Genomic DNA, 15,560 nt, shown 5'->3' with positions numbered 1-15,560 from the left:
GGAGAGGAGAGAAGGAGGTCTTGTGAGGATCGGAGAGTGCATGTGGTGATGTATCGGGAAAGTAGCTCAGAGATGTAGGGAGGGGACAGGTTATGGACGGCCTTGTATGCGTTTGTCAGTACTTTTAAGTGGATTTGTTGGGCAATGGGGAGCCAGTGAAGGGATTGGCAGAGGGGAGAGGCAGAGGAGTAATAAGGTGAGAGGTGGATTAGTCGGCCAGCAGAGTTGAGGATAGATTGGAGGGGTGCGAGGGTGCTAGATGGAAGGCCACAGAGGAGAATGTTGCAGTAGTCTAGGCGGGAGATAATGAGGGCATGTACGAGCATTTTCGCAGATTCAAAGTTAAGGAAAGCACGGATGCGGGAGATGTTTTTGAGTTGGAGGCGGCAGGTGGTGGAAAGGGCTTGGATGTGCGGTCGGAAGGAAAGGGCAGAATCTAAGGTCACTCCAAGGCAGCGGGCTTTGTTGACTGGGGATAATGTGCAGCCATTGATCGTGACAGATAGGTCTGTTGGGAGGGGTTGAACAAAATGGGGGAAAGATTATGAATTCTGTCTTATCCATGTTAAGTTTAAGAAAGCGAGAGGCAAAGAAGGATGATATAGAAGATAGACATTGTGGGATTCTTGATAGTAAGGTGGTGATGTCTGGATCAGAGAGGTAGATTTGTGTGTCATCAGCATAGGAGTGATACTGAAAGCCATGGGACTCTATGAGCTGTCCCAGGCCAAAAGTGTAGATTGAGAAGAGCAGGGGTCCTAGGACAGAGCCTTGCGGGACACCAACAGAGAGGGCATGAGACGAGGAGGTGGTGCGGGAGTGGGAGACGCTAAACGTCCGGTCTGTGAGGTATGATGTGATCCAGGAGAGAACCAGGTCAGTGATGCCAAGAGATGAGAGAGTTTGCAACAGAAGGGAGTGGTCCACCGTGTCGAAGGCAGAGGACAGGTCAAGGAGAAGGAGGACAGAGTATTGTTTCTTGGTTTTGGCTGTCAGTAGGTCATTGGTGACTTTGGTAAGGGCAGTCTCGGTCGAATGGTGGGTTCGGAAGCCGGATTGTAGGCGGTCAAAGAGGGAGCAGGAGGAGAGGTGGGAGGACAGTTCTGAATGGACATGTTGTTCAAGTAGCTTTGAGGCATACGGAAGAAGTGATATGGGGAGATAACTGGACAAGGAAGATGGGTCAAGTGAAGGCTTTTTGAGGATGGGTGTAATGGTAGCATGTTTAAAAGCAGAGGGGAAGACACCAGAGTTTAGTCATAGATTGAAGAGATGAGTTAGGGCTGGGATAAACACTGCGGTGAGGTTAGGGATGAGGTGGGATGGGATCGGGTCAAGTGCACAGGTGGTGAGATGTGATCTGGAGAGTAGAGTGGAGAGTTTTTCTTCTGTAATGGTGGAGAAGCGGGTTTTGGGGGGAGAGGACCGAGCAGTTGTGTAGAGGGTCTGTGGGGACTGTGTAGTAAAGCTTTCTCTGATGTGGACTATCTTTTGTTTGAAATATTTGGCAAATAGAAGTCTATGGGGTCTACTGAGTTCATAGGGACTTTTGTACTGGGTGCTCCATAGTATACAGCTGCAAGGACTCCATGTGCTATTTTAATGGCTTCACTATGTACATGAGGCTTTAACAAGCCCAGTGTGGCCACCAAATAATATTTATTTGTGGGAAAAAAATATTATTGAAAATTTTTCATAAGCATCGGGTGATATATTTTCCCTAAAGTGTTACATTTCAGATATAACATGTTTACTATTTACAATTCTTGAGCTAATTAGGCCAAAAAATTGGTGTATATGCTGTTCGTCAGATTTATTGTGCCTTTTGTTCTGCACTACCAGTAAACAGTTTCAAAAAGGGTCTAGAAAATAGGCCATGGCTACGAGGAGCTGTAAAATTCCCCAGATTTTTAATGGTGTGTGTCTTTCTTTGGGGCTAAGCAATGGTCAAACCAACCCTGAGGTGGTGTAAGAGGAGAGTAACATCTCTAGCAGGAGTACTAAGACTAACTCCTGGAGAGTGAGCTCAAGAAGAGTGCCTATGGATACTATGCACTGAACATAAAAAAGGGAAGGCTGACCTGTCCCTGGTCTCGCAGCTGCTCTGATCCCCGAAGGACCAGGAAGCAGCTGGGTGCCAGTGAATACTGCGGCCAATCACAGCCTCAGCCATCACAGTAGAAATGTAATGGTCAAGACTATGTGGCCACTGAGACTTGTCATTAGCTGCAGTGGTCACGGGACCCAACTTCATACTGGTCCTGTGGGGACTGGAAGTGGCAGGAAATGGAGCAGGAGAGTCTCCCTTTTTTTATGTTCACTGGGTTTTAGGGGCACAAGTCTGGACCAAAGGGGTTATCTGGAGCCAGCAACCCCTTTGGTCCAGACTTGTGCCCCTGAAACCCCCTGAACATAAAAAATTTAGTAATACAAGTACCGCTTGTTGCAATACAATTTTGATGCCTTCAATCCAGCCAGAAGGTCTTCCATCCTTCTTCTTCGTCTAGGACTGGAATGTCTAATTCTTTATTGCACCTATACATTTGAGCATTGAATTGAAAGATTAGTTAGATTACGAACAGTTTAAAGAAGACCTGTCTGTTGCTCTGACGTGTCTAGTATTCCCCAAGAAATAAAAATTCTGTAGAACCTTTTTTTTGCATCTCTGCATTGTTCCTCCAAAAATGCATAACTAAATGAATAGCTGGGTGTTACCATTCTTTTTTATCAATAGGGTGCATCCCTACCCAGTCTGACAATGTAGGGACTCAGACTATCAACGAAAAGGAATGGTAACAGTTAGCTGTCAATCTATTTATGCATTTCCAGGAAGAACACCAGAGTTCAAAGAAATAAATGCTTCTTTTATGGTGCATGGAAGTATGCACTGAAACAGGCTGACAGGTCCTCTTAAAGCCATTATCTGCCAATTCTTAAAGAGCCTGCTACCTACTTGCTACCCATAAGCATCACTCTTCCCTGTCCGGGAGTTCAAAGCCTGAGTACTCACCGTACCAAAATGTCAGGTGAATGGTTAAAATATTGTGTCTAACATATAACACTTCAGAGCAAATCTATCATCCGCAACATATCCGTGTCAATAAATTTGGTGCTCATTAGAAGTGACAGTCACGGTATCTCTCCCGGAGCATTGCTGGAGTAATTATTGTGTCAGTCCAAGTGCCAATCTTTTGTCAAGTCCACACAATGATAGCCTGAGCGTTGGCTTCTGAGTGGCATGTTTCCTGGAATTAATACGGCCTTGAGATCTACTTTGGGAACACTAAAACTGGGATTGAATTACAAAGGAAATGTTAACAAGCCCTTGAAGCCTTGATTATGTGAAGTGAGTGTTTATGATATGGAAGGAAGACTTTGGAGCAATTCATTAGAAGACAGATTTGTATCCAGCGGAACGTGGGATTACTCAAGGAGAGTGAATCCTCACACACCAGGGCTCTGCTTAATGACTGCGTGAGATGACTACTACTGGAACGCGGCCTGATATCAAGTCAACCCTTCATCCACTTCATCTCCGGGGAACTTCGACAATACTGTTTACAACCTGACAATGTCAGTCAATTATATAGGGCCTTCCACATAAACGTCTAGTATTACAATGTGACAGGATACAGTTTGCTTTTATTATCCTGACTTTTTGATTTTACTACTTTGCTGCACTGGTTAATTCATCATATTCAGTCATGTAATAGCTAAGGATGTTAGTTATATCTGTTTTGGCTATTGTTACTGAGGGTAACATTCATTTTTATGATATCTTAAAAAGGAGATCTTTCTGCTAGTCCTTAAAGGCAATGTGTTATCAGAAAAATGACGTTGTTTAAATCACGTATTTATGTTAAACATATTTTTAAAGATTTTTGGGCGGTTATTTTTAATTTTCCATGTTAATATTTATGTTTAAACAAAAACAATAAAATCCTGCAGTTCTCGCACTGGCCACTAAGCCTAATACTTGGCGCCACTCTTTGGTCTGTAGAGATCACTTTATTGCAGTTACCTGCTTATCTGTCATTCTAATCCTGTCTGTAATGATATCACCTCTGTGTATAGATAAGACAGGATCCTCGATTCACAGTAGTTGGTTGTGCAATGAGCAGGATACGGGGTATACACACTGATGCTAAATTATGCAATGGCTGAATCAGGCGTTTGTAACGCCAATTGCAGCGTGCGCAGGGTATGGTCACAGGGCCCTTTAAAGGTGTTATAACGCACGTCCCAGTTTAGGAATGCCAGAGTGGTCTAATGTCTCTGTATGGTAGTGGCAATTGTGTTAACGGTGTCTCCTACCTGGGTACGGCTGGACTCCTGGCTCACTTGCAATAAAATGGAGTGTGGTGATAGGAGGAGTAATAGAGGGATTTTGCAGCAGTAATTGAGATCCAGACCTTGGGTAAAGTTCAAACTCACACTTTTTTCCAGCTCACCTGTCTGGCCTTTATATACCCGTGTTCAGAAGCCTTTGGGTGAGTCCCAGGTACGGCAAAGCAAAAAATGATGAAAAGCGGCTTTGGAATACAATATTCGTCCTCTTAAAAACTTCTCCTTTATTGCATAATATTTGACAGCAGACACATCCACATCATATGCACTGCATATGATGTGGATGTGTCTGCTGTCAAATATTATGCAATAAAGGAGAAGTTTTTAAGAGGACGAATATTGTATTCCGAAGCCGCTTTTCTTCATTTTTTGCTTTAAAGTTCAAACTCGTCTTTACTGAGAGTAACTTTCATCCAAGCAATGTACAGCTTTATTCTTAGGTCCCAGCAGGTTTTCAGCAATGGTTGGCAGGAATTTATCTTCTGCTCTATCAACCTGGAGCTTGCAGGAAAGGACGTCTGCTTTGTAGCTCTATACTGTGGCAGGAATTTGGCTTCTGCACTTTCTATCTTCTGCTTTATGGGGACTGACTAACTGAGGAGGAATATGGCTTCTCCTGGGTCTCCAGACTTTTTTCACAGTTATCTTCTCAGGGTATGCTTTCTTCCTGGAACTTGAGTTTGTCTGCTGTTTCATCCAGCTGAGGTTGCAGGGCTCAGGCTAGGGATTTGACCAATGTCTCAGCCGAGACAAGATCCTGGATTTCTTCCCTATATCTGGGAGCTCATAACACACACAGCCTTCCCCAACAGGGGTGGTTGGCACACTGACACTAACTTCCTTCTCCACCCAAGCTGCAGGATGTGGGCACACTACTAAACTGAACCTAGCTCCTTACCAACACATTGCTGCCACCTGCTGGTGAACATGGAAATTGCAACAATATACATTTAACATGGTTTATAATGCACAGTTGTGAAGACATTATGTAAAACCATAACAGATGACAAGGCTCTTAACAGATTGTAGCGGGGTAGAAGAGTGTCTTAACACAACTCTGGGGTGTTACAGTTGTCAGAGCTTATCTATTATTTCCTTGTATAATGATCTCTGCACAGGTCACAGAGCACGCCTTGAAAACTCTCCCATAGAAGTCAATGAGGTCCCGTCCTGTCCATTGTGTATATGGCCCACGGGGCTGCCGTAAAGTAATTTTCTTAATGCTTTCCAAATGCTGTTATGAACAGCTCAGGCAAGATGGCTGCCCCCATAATCACGTTCAGGAAATAGAATAAATACATCTGCAACCAGAAAATAAAAGCATTAGAAAAAAAAGGAGATGTGTCACTATCTGGTTTTAAATGGTAGATACAATTTTGGGTGACACATTTCCTTTAAAGGTAATTTGTCACCTTAATTCTGGACTTCAGTTGACATAATAGTGCTGCCGATTTTGGGGTAGATTTATCATAGCCTGGTGGTGTACGCCAGGCTATGATAACTAGGCGTGCTGCTGGATGCTGCACCGGATTTATGATGAGACTTACTCTTCGTCATAAATTAGGTGCAGCATCCGGCAGTCCATGTGCCTAAACTGAAATCTACTCCAGCCCCTGTGTTTTTATATGCCAGAAAACTAGCATAGAAGATGATAAATGTGGCGGGGCTGCTGATCCGCCCCCTCATCAGGCACTTTTTCCGTAAGTGCTGTTGAAAAGGTCATAAACACATAAACATGCAGTTTGTGAAATGAAACATTTGGCCCAAAGAGTCCAGATCTCCATTTTTTTTTTCTACTGTTCCCCCATTCCCCTGCTGTCAGCACCGAAATCTGCTCTGAAATACTCTGTGATGTACAAATATAATGGAGAGGACTACGCATGCACAGCAGTCCTGACTATTGATTTCAGTGCAGCTTTCAGCGCTGACAGCAGGGGAACGTGGGGCAGTAGAAAAATAAAAAGTGGCAATCTGGACCTTATATGCAGTATTACTCATGTACTACAGCAGATAATGGACCAAGATCATAGTGACAGAATCTCTTTAAAGGGGTGTCTGGTTAAGAAAACGTATTTTAAATTAGCTTATTATGAAACTTTTAGTTAAAGGGGTTGTCCACGATTGCTGCTTTATTCCACAAACGGCACCACACGTGTCCATAGGTTGTGCCTGGTATCTGGGTTTGCGGCTCAGTTCCACTGAAGTGTATGGAGCGGAGATGTAATGCCATACACAACCTGTGGAAATCTTTTTGTAGCCCTAGAGAACCCCTTTAATAGAGGAGGAGGGGGTCCTAACTTCTCCCCGCTGATTAGCAATTTTATAGAGCCCTTGTTCCAGCTCTCTTCAAACAGCTGATCGTGGGGGGTCTGGGAGTTGGACCCCCATGATCAGATATTGATGTCATATCCTAAGGATAGGCCAACAATTTCAAAATTTCGGATAGCCCCTTCAACAATTTGTCATCAATATCCGATCAATGGGGGCTCGACAGTTCGCATTCCCACCCATCAGCTGTACAGCAGTAGCTCTGCCATTGGAAATAGAAGCTGGAACCACACAGCCCCACCTGTTGTGTAGTGAACAGAGCCGGTTACTGCAGACAGGGGTGGATTGGCCATAGACCTTACAGGAATATTTCCCAGTGGGCTGATGCACAGGGGGCCACCTGAGCCCTCCTCAAGACCGCCAGCCAGGTATGTAATGATCTGACGATCCCCTCCTGACTCTTGAATCCAACTGTATTGCCATCCTGAGGTAACTGGAGTAGGAGGACAGAACATAGCAGCTGGCGCTGGCCACCGCAGAGGAGCAGTTACTGAGGAAGTATTTTGTGATGCAATGTGGTATTTGGCTCTACTAGCGTGGTATTTGCCACAATATGGTATTGCTGGCCTTGCCTACTTGTGTTGGCGCTGCCTTCTTTCAATTTGGATCTGCCTACAACATGGGGCCACTTTTAGTTTGGTTCCAGGGCTGCTTTAAGGTTCCAGTCCATCCTTGACTGCAGAGCTGCTCCCATTGAAAAGAATGTGAGACAGCTGGTGATCACTCAGTGGTTCCTTGCTATATATGTTTCTTTTCTCCTGACCCCAACTGTAATTGCTGTATTATGCTCTTTTTCAGGCGATATTAATAAAAGTGGAATTTTGGCATCTGTATTACGACTGCAACAGAAAGACATGTCATGGTCCAACTGCACCAGTTATACATTTCATGTAAATATTTTCTTATATCTTTTCATGGGACATCACTGAAGATCTGACACTTTGATACAATGTAAAGTAGTCAGTGTACGGCTTGTATAACAGTGTACATTTGGTGTGACCCCAAAATAACTGAACACACAGCCGTTAATGTCTAAAGCACTGACAATAAAAGTGACTACACCGCTAAGTGAAAATGGCCAAATTGTGCCTAATTATCCCTTTTCCCTCCACGGTGTCATGTGACTCGTTAGTGTTACAAGGTCTCAGGTGTGAATGGGGAGCAGGTGTGGTAAATTTGGTGTTATGGCTCTCACTCTCTCATACTGGTCACTGGAAGTTCAACATGGCACCTCATGGCAAAGAATTCTCTGAGGATCTGAAAAATGTATTCTTACTGTACATAAATATGGCCTAGGCTATAAGAAGACTGCCAACACCCTGAAACTGAACTGCAGTACAGTGGCCAAGACCATACAGCGGTTTAACAAGACAGGTTCCACTCAGAACAGGCCTCGCCATGGCCGACCACAGAAGCTGAGTGCACATGCTCAGCGTCATATCCAGAGGTTGTATGAGTGCTGCCAGCAATGCTGCAGAGGTTACAGGGGTGGGGGGTCAGCATGTCAGTGCTCAGACCATACACCGCACACTGCATCAAAGTGGTCTGCATGGCTGTTGTCCCCGAAGGAAGTCTCTTCTAAACATGATGCACAAGAAAGTCTGCAAATAGTTTGCTGAAGACAGGCAGACAAAGGCCTCATGCACACGACCGTTGTTGTGTCCCGTGTCCGTTGTTCTGTTTTCCGTGATTTTCTGCGGACCCATTGACTTTCAATGGGTCCGTGGAAAACTCGGCTAATGCACCGTTTGTCATCCGCGTCCGTGATCCGTGTTTCCAGTCCGTGAAAAAAATATGACCTGTCCTATTTTTTTCACAGACAACGGTTCACGGACCCATTCAAGTCAATGGGTCCGTGAAAAAACACGGATGCACACAAGTTTGTCATCCGCGTTCGCGCGTCCGTTTTTTTCCTATCATTTTCATGACAAACTAAACTTAGATTTTTTTTTACTTTCCTTCATGTTTGGAGATCCTCCAAAAATAAAGGAAGACACACGGAAACAAAAAACGGACACGGATCACGGAACAACGGAACCCCTTTTTGCGGACTGCATGCAAAAAAATACTGTCGTGTGCATGAGGCCTAAGACTCATTCACACGTCAGTGTTTTGGTCAGCAATTTCCATCAGTGATTGTGAGCCAAAACCAGTATTGGAGCCTCCACTGACATAAGATATAAGTGAAAGATCTGCACCTGTTCTATGTTTAGAGACGCACCTGCTTTTGGCTCACAATCACTGATGGAAATCACTGACCAAAACACTGATGTGTGAATGAGGCTTAAGGACATGGATTACTGGAACCATGTCCTGTGGTCTGTTCAGACTAAGATAACATTATTTGGTTCAGATGGTGTCAAGCATGCGTGGCAGCAACCAGGTGAGGAGTACAAAGACAAGTGTGCCTTGCATTGAGTTAAGCAAGGTGGTGGGAGTGTCATGGTTTGAGTGCTGCCGGCTAGGGGGAGCTACAGATCATTGAGGAGACCATGAATGTCAACATGTACTGTGACATACTGAAGCAGAGCATGATCCCCTCCCTTCGTAAACGGAGCTGCAGGGAAGTATTCCAACATAATAATGACCCCAAACACCTCCAAGACGACCACTGCCTTGCAAAAGAAACTGATGGTAAAGGTGCTGGACTGGCCAAACATGTCTGGAGATCTAAACCATATTGAGCATCTGTGGATCATCCTCAAACGAAAGGTGGAGAAGCGCAAGATCTCTAACATCCACCAGCTCTGGGATGTCGTCATGGAAGAGGATTCCAGTGGCAACCTGTGAAGCTTTAGTGAACTCAATGCCCAGTGCTAGAAAATAATGGTGGCCACACAAAATATTGAGATTTTGGGCACAATTCGGCTATTTTTACATGTGTAGAATTATTTTGAGGACACACTGAATGTATAATGTTATACAAGCTGTATATTGACTACTTTACATTGTATTAAAATATCATATATTCAGTGTTATCCCATGAAAAGATATAATAAAGTATTTACAAAAATGTGAGTGGTGTACTCACTTTTGTGAGATACTGTATATCTATATATATATATATATATATATATATATATATATATATATATATTATTTATTTTTACTGACAAATATATTTTACTTTTACTTTTCATAATGAATGACAAGCAAAATCTCAAGCCTGGTGCTAGAACATGAACATTGGTTTGGTCATTGGAGAAAACACTGCCGGTCATTTGAGGTTCAATGCGTTATTTAAGTGCACAATTGCAATCCTAGCACAGTAATGGTTTCATACAAATGGCATTGATATTTAGCCATATCCATTTTCAGGTCATCTTTAAGCAAATTATGGAAATGTCATTACTATAGTATACTTTTATCGTAATTCTTTGGTGAGTTTAACAGTCAGTAGTCAATTTATCACTTTTTATGGCTCATTTTTGAATTTTAGAGCAGTGCTATAAAATTTTGTAGTGGTTGTTATGTGTATATATACACGTATATATAAAAAAAAAATCTTTGCTTGACACAAAAGAACATGAAATTTATGGAACAACCGCATGTTATATGTTTATGGCTACCAGACTTAAAGAGGTATTCCAGTAATTTGAGGTTATCTCCTATCTACAGGATAATGGATAACTATTAGATTGTTGGGGACCTACTGCTTGGACCCCCATCAATCACCCCATACCCTGCAAGGCCCCAAAATGTACAGTGGCCGGTTAAGCATGTATCCTGCCATTTCATTCATCTATATCAGACCCACTTGAAATAGCCAAGAGCTGTACTCAGCTACCTTGGCAGTTCTATAGAGATGAATGGAGTGGCAGTGCATTTTCTAGACCTCTCACTCCGTTTATTTCGGGGTCCCTGTTCTCATGACCAGTGGGGGTCCCTACCGGAATACCCCTTCAAATAACATAGCCTCAATGGAACTATTATAAGGGATTTCCATCAACTAGAAATGAACAAAGCAATACATGATCCAGCAGTGATGTGCTGCATAGGGACATGTCACTGCCGAGGCCAGTCATCGGCTGCAGCGGTGCACCTATGGGCTTATACTGTGTTGGTAAAAATGATTTTTAGAAGTGAATGTGCTTCCTTTTAAGTAAATGGGCTAGACAGAACAAGTCACCTTAAAGGGGTTGTCCATGAATGCATAATTTCCCTTACGCACATGACAGCCTCCATCCAGGACAAGAAACAGGAATGTTCGTGGAGAGCTCTTAAGGAGGGGCACTGCTCCTATACCACCAGTTCCTGTTTCTTGTCCTATGGATAGGGCAACTTAGTGGAGAGTCATTAGGCTGCAGGACCCCGGATTACTCTGAATGGGGGTTACCTGGTTCGGCATAAGCCTCCTCTAGTAGCCGCCGGGTAAGTCTGGATCCTGCCTTCTGGGTCCTGGAAATCTTTTCGGGATGGTGTTCAGGTGCAGTCCCGGCGGTACTGTGAGGTGTGGCTGGCACGCCGGAACTTCCTGGCGGTGTTCAGGAGGTCCAGGGCCTCCCTCTCCTTCTTTCCTGCCTGGGCACATTACAGGGATCGGGGAGAGGCGAAATCCCGCGCGAGCGGGTGAGAACCGGAAGTGCGTGGCACAACTTCCGGTGTTTGGAACACACGCAGAGTGCGTTCCAGAAGTAGGAAGTAATTCTCCTACTAAAGGCCACATGGGAGCACCAGCAGGGACCTGACCAAGGGATTCAGTGGTCCCTTAAGTGCGTGGTCAGAAGCAGACCAGCCAGCCTACAGGAAGACCTGAATTCTCCTATGGAAAGCGCTCTATCCTTGACTTCTACCATGGAGGATAAGAGCAGTCAGCGCGCCGACCCGCAGGAGGGTCATGAAGTTAGACCGGTACTCCTGGTGGGGTAAGGGGGATCTTTCCCCAACCTTTTCTTTCTCTGATAGTTTTAAAGGGGAACTCTTTTTTCTTGTTTCAGACAATTAAAGAGAGGCCTAGAAAGGCTACCTCAAAGACCAGAGGGAAATTATACACTGTTTGTAAAAAGAAGCTTGCTCCTTCCTGGTCAAAAATGTTATGTCAGCATTGTGTCGACAAAGTGGTGGAAGAGGAGTCCCCATCTCTACTCCAAAACATTAAGGATATTGTGAAATCTGAAATGTCTGATTCCATGAAAATGTTTAAAAAGTGCCTTCCTTCCACAACCTCTGGCATACAAGCCCTCTCTACCAGTGTATCAGATTCAGATTCCTCAGACGAAAATGAACTAGGAGAAATCTTAGATAGTTCAGACTCATCGGCGGATGAAGAAACCACGGGCAGACCCCTTTTTTCTCCTGATGATACGGATTCTTTACTAAAGGCAATCCGTGCTACTATGAAAGTAGATGAATCCAGAAATTAAAAAATCTGTTCAGGATATTATGTTCAGTGATCTAGGACATAAAAAAAACTGTTTTTTTCCAGTAAATGAGAATATAAAGTTTCTGATCCAACAACAATGGAAGAAACCGGATAAGAAATTCTTTGTTCCAAAAAATGTAAAAAGGAAATATCTTTTTGATGAGGCTGACTCTGCCAGTTTGGATAGGCCTCCTAAATTGGATGCTCCCATTGCCAAAATCTCAAAAAGGTCTGCCTTACCATTTGAGGATCTTGGCACCCTTAGGCCTCTTTCACACGGGCGTCAGTTTTTTTGCCCGGATAAGAGCCGGGTGCGTTGCGGGAAAATGCGCGATTTTCCCGCGCGAGTGCAAAACATTGTCATGCGTTGCACTCGCGTGAGAAAAATCTCGCATGTTTGGTAGTCAGACCCTCGGTTCCCCCCTGGGACCTCAACCTAGTCCTCAACAGTTTAATGGAACCTCCTTTTGAACCCTTACAGGCCTTATCTATGAAACTTCCATCTTTTAAAACTGCCTTTCTGGTGGCGATCACCTCAGCCAGACGTGTGGGGGAAATTTCAGCCTTTTCAACATCTCCACCCTATACTAACATCTTGGATGATAGAGTGCTTATCAGACCAGATCCCTCTTTTCTTCCGAAAGTAGTATCCATGTTCCATAGGAACCAAGACTTTGTCCTTCCCTCCTTGTGCCAAAGTCCAAAGAATGAAAAGGAGAAGAAACTCCATTGTTTAGATGTGAAAAGATGTCTATCCCATTACCTAAAAGTAACAAGTCAATGGAGGAAAACCTCTAGGCTTTTTATTCAATTGGAGGGGAAAACAGGGGTCTCTCAGCCTCTCCTCAATCACTATCCAGATGGATTGTGTGGGGCCATTATGTTGGCCTATTCTTCAGCAGGAGAATCTCCTCCGGCAGGATTTGGTGCACATTCCACCAGATCGGTTTCCACATCATGGGCGGAGAGGGCTAATGCTTCCCTAGAACAGATTTGTAGAGCATCCACATGGCAGTCTCCGTGTACCTTTTTTTGCCATTAGAAGATAAAAGAGAGATAGGAGGCAGCGCCTCATGTGTGGTATTGTATACTAATAGGTGCAAGAGATAGATAAAAACTCTTACCAGAAGGTGTTGTGAAAAGTCACAACACCTATATGAAGCTTGTGCTGATTTTCCCGATCAGCGTGCGGGGTGCCTGCGCTGCTGCCTAGGTTCCAGCCCCGTGCCTTGAAAGCATTCGTCGGGGAGAAGTAAGTTGCAGAAGAAGAAAGAAGATGAACCTTTGGATGGCGCTGTCAGCAGGAGTCAGAAGCAGGTAGGTATTGATAACAATACTTTTATTTTCAGTCAACGCGTTTCAGTCAACGCGTGTCCTGATGAAGGGGGCCCTCCGCCCCTGAAACGCGTTGACTGAAAATAAAAGTATTGTTATCAATACCTACCTGCTTCTGACTCCTGCTGACAGCGCCATCCAAAGGTTCATCTTCTTTCTTCTTCTGCAACTTTTTTTGCCATTAGAGATTAGACCTAGGCTCCAGAGATCAGCTGGCCTTTGGTAGAAAGGTCCTCCAGGCAGTAGTCCCCTCCCCCTGAAATGATTACTATTATAGTCGTCTCTCAAGGGTGCTGTCATGGGCGTAAAAAAATAATAATTATATATATATATATATGGCAGCACTCCAGATTAGTGGAAAAAAAAAGTGGATGGTTTATTCATCCATCTAGCAGCAACGTTTCAGCTCTCTCATTGGAGCCTTTGTCTAGCTGAATAACGTGCATAGTGGCATACATAAATAGTGCAAACAATTTCATAATCACAGATCCATGATTAAGTAATAAAGTGCGAGTGCATCAAGAATATAGCGATATTAAAAATACAATTCATCTACAATCATGATTATATCTTAATTAATTGTAAACATTGTCAGATAAAGTGCATAACGTGATCAGTACAGTGGAAAAATCAATAAACATACATGATTACCAATCAACGTATAAAGTGTACACAGTGCATAACAATCACAAGTTGATTAAACCTTAAAAGAACTTTGGATGAGTCACGTTGAGTCATGGAGACATAGTGGAGTCTGCTGGCGTCCGGAAGGGCGGTCTGCGCATGCGCCGCTCCATGTGCTCTCGCGAGACACGTAGTGATATAGGAGAATATGGGAACCACAATAAAGATGGCCGCTATCTATCTTTCTAGCAGGGCGCATGCTCACGCCCATACAGGCCAGCAAGTTCCCTATACAGAATTGCAAAGACACACTCACAGTGTCCAAAGCTCTGCAGTTTTGAGCAGACAAAAGCTGATCCGCTAAACGGAAGATTGGCGGGTAACCACCAGTTTCCGTACCGGAATGTCTGTGTCAGGGGGGCATCACGGAGTGTCAAACCGTATATACCCCACTGTCCAGACCTGTCACATGTCCGCTCCATGTCAAAATCTCACCGCACTAGGGATGGGCATCAGAGTATTACAGTGATGTAATCCCGATTCCCTCCCTAAGCGGGGGGAGTCACAGATAGACTGCATCGGAGCATTACATGGTATAATATAGTATATAACTAATGGACAAACCAACCAGTCAGGAGTCAGTGTCACTCAAGTCCCATTGGGGACTAGAGAGGCACCGAGTCACAGACAGGGATTGTCACTATTCATAAATTCCAATAAAGTGGTATCCCAACCAAAATTGATTATTTTATAACGTATATTAATAGATCGCCTGCATAGTTCCTCCAGTCTTCACCAAACGTGACCATTCCTGACAACAGAGTCAAAATTGTTGTCCTACAAAAAAAGGGGGGGACACAGTTAGACATATAGCACATGTTGTTTTCCCTACAAAGGATACAAGTAAAGAGCACATACATAACTGGTGACTAAATGAACTGAATTCTACATTTAGACCCTGTGGCTTCAGAGTCCCTAGAGTATAAATCCAAAAGAGTTTTCTTCTCATCAATAATTTGGTCCTGTCACCACCTCGTCTCAGAAGAGGTATCTGTTCCAAAATTCTAAACCGTAAATCTCTTTCAGAGTGTTTAGCCTCAGTGAAATGTTTTGATACAGGAAGATCCATTTTTTGTTTGTTGGTTTTTTACGTCCCAAGTAGTTTCACCTATATATAGGAGATGACAAGGACAAGTCAACAAATAAACAACATGGGACGAGTCGCATGTTAGATATTGTTTGATTTTAATCATTTGACCAGAAACCGGGTGAGCAAATGAATTGCCCCGTAACATCAGATTACAATTTACACAGTTATAACATGGGAAACACCCCTTACAGGTGGATCCGAAGTATGTCTCGCAGGTTTTCCTAGATGAGCCAATGTCAGACTTGACCAGTCTGTCACCCAGATTTCGACTTCTCCAGTATGAACATAAAGGCAAAGATTTGAATTCTTCAACATTCTCAAAATTACTTGTCAGTAGAGTTGAGCGAACACCTAGATGTTCGGGTTCGAGAAGTTCGGCCGAACTTCCCGAAAATGTTCGGGTTCGGGATCCGA

At 43.8% G+C, this 15,560-nt stretch overlaps 1 long non-coding RNA gene across 1 annotated transcript; it reads right to left on the bottom strand.

The window, feature by feature from the left end:
• Positions 1–5,292: 5,292 nt before the first annotated feature.
• Positions 5,293–11,238, bottom strand: LOC122933222. Its single transcript, XR_006388393.1, has 2 exons — positions 11,012–11,238; positions 5,293–5,648 (listed from the first exon to the last, which is right to left on the bottom strand). It is a non-coding gene; the product is annotated as an uncharacterized LOC122933222 (long non-coding RNA).
• Between the last annotated feature and the right edge of the window lie 4,322 nt (positions 11,239–15,560).

The sequence above is a fragment of the Bufo gargarizans genome, chromosome 3 (assembly GCF_014858855.1).
Source record: "Bufo gargarizans isolate SCDJY-AF-19 chromosome 3, ASM1485885v1, whole genome shotgun sequence".
Lineage (NCBI taxonomy): Eukaryota > Metazoa > Chordata > Amphibia > Anura > Bufonidae > Bufo > Bufo gargarizans.
Note: the sequence above shows the minus strand (reverse complement) of the source record. Positions and strands in the feature narration are given on the sequence as shown.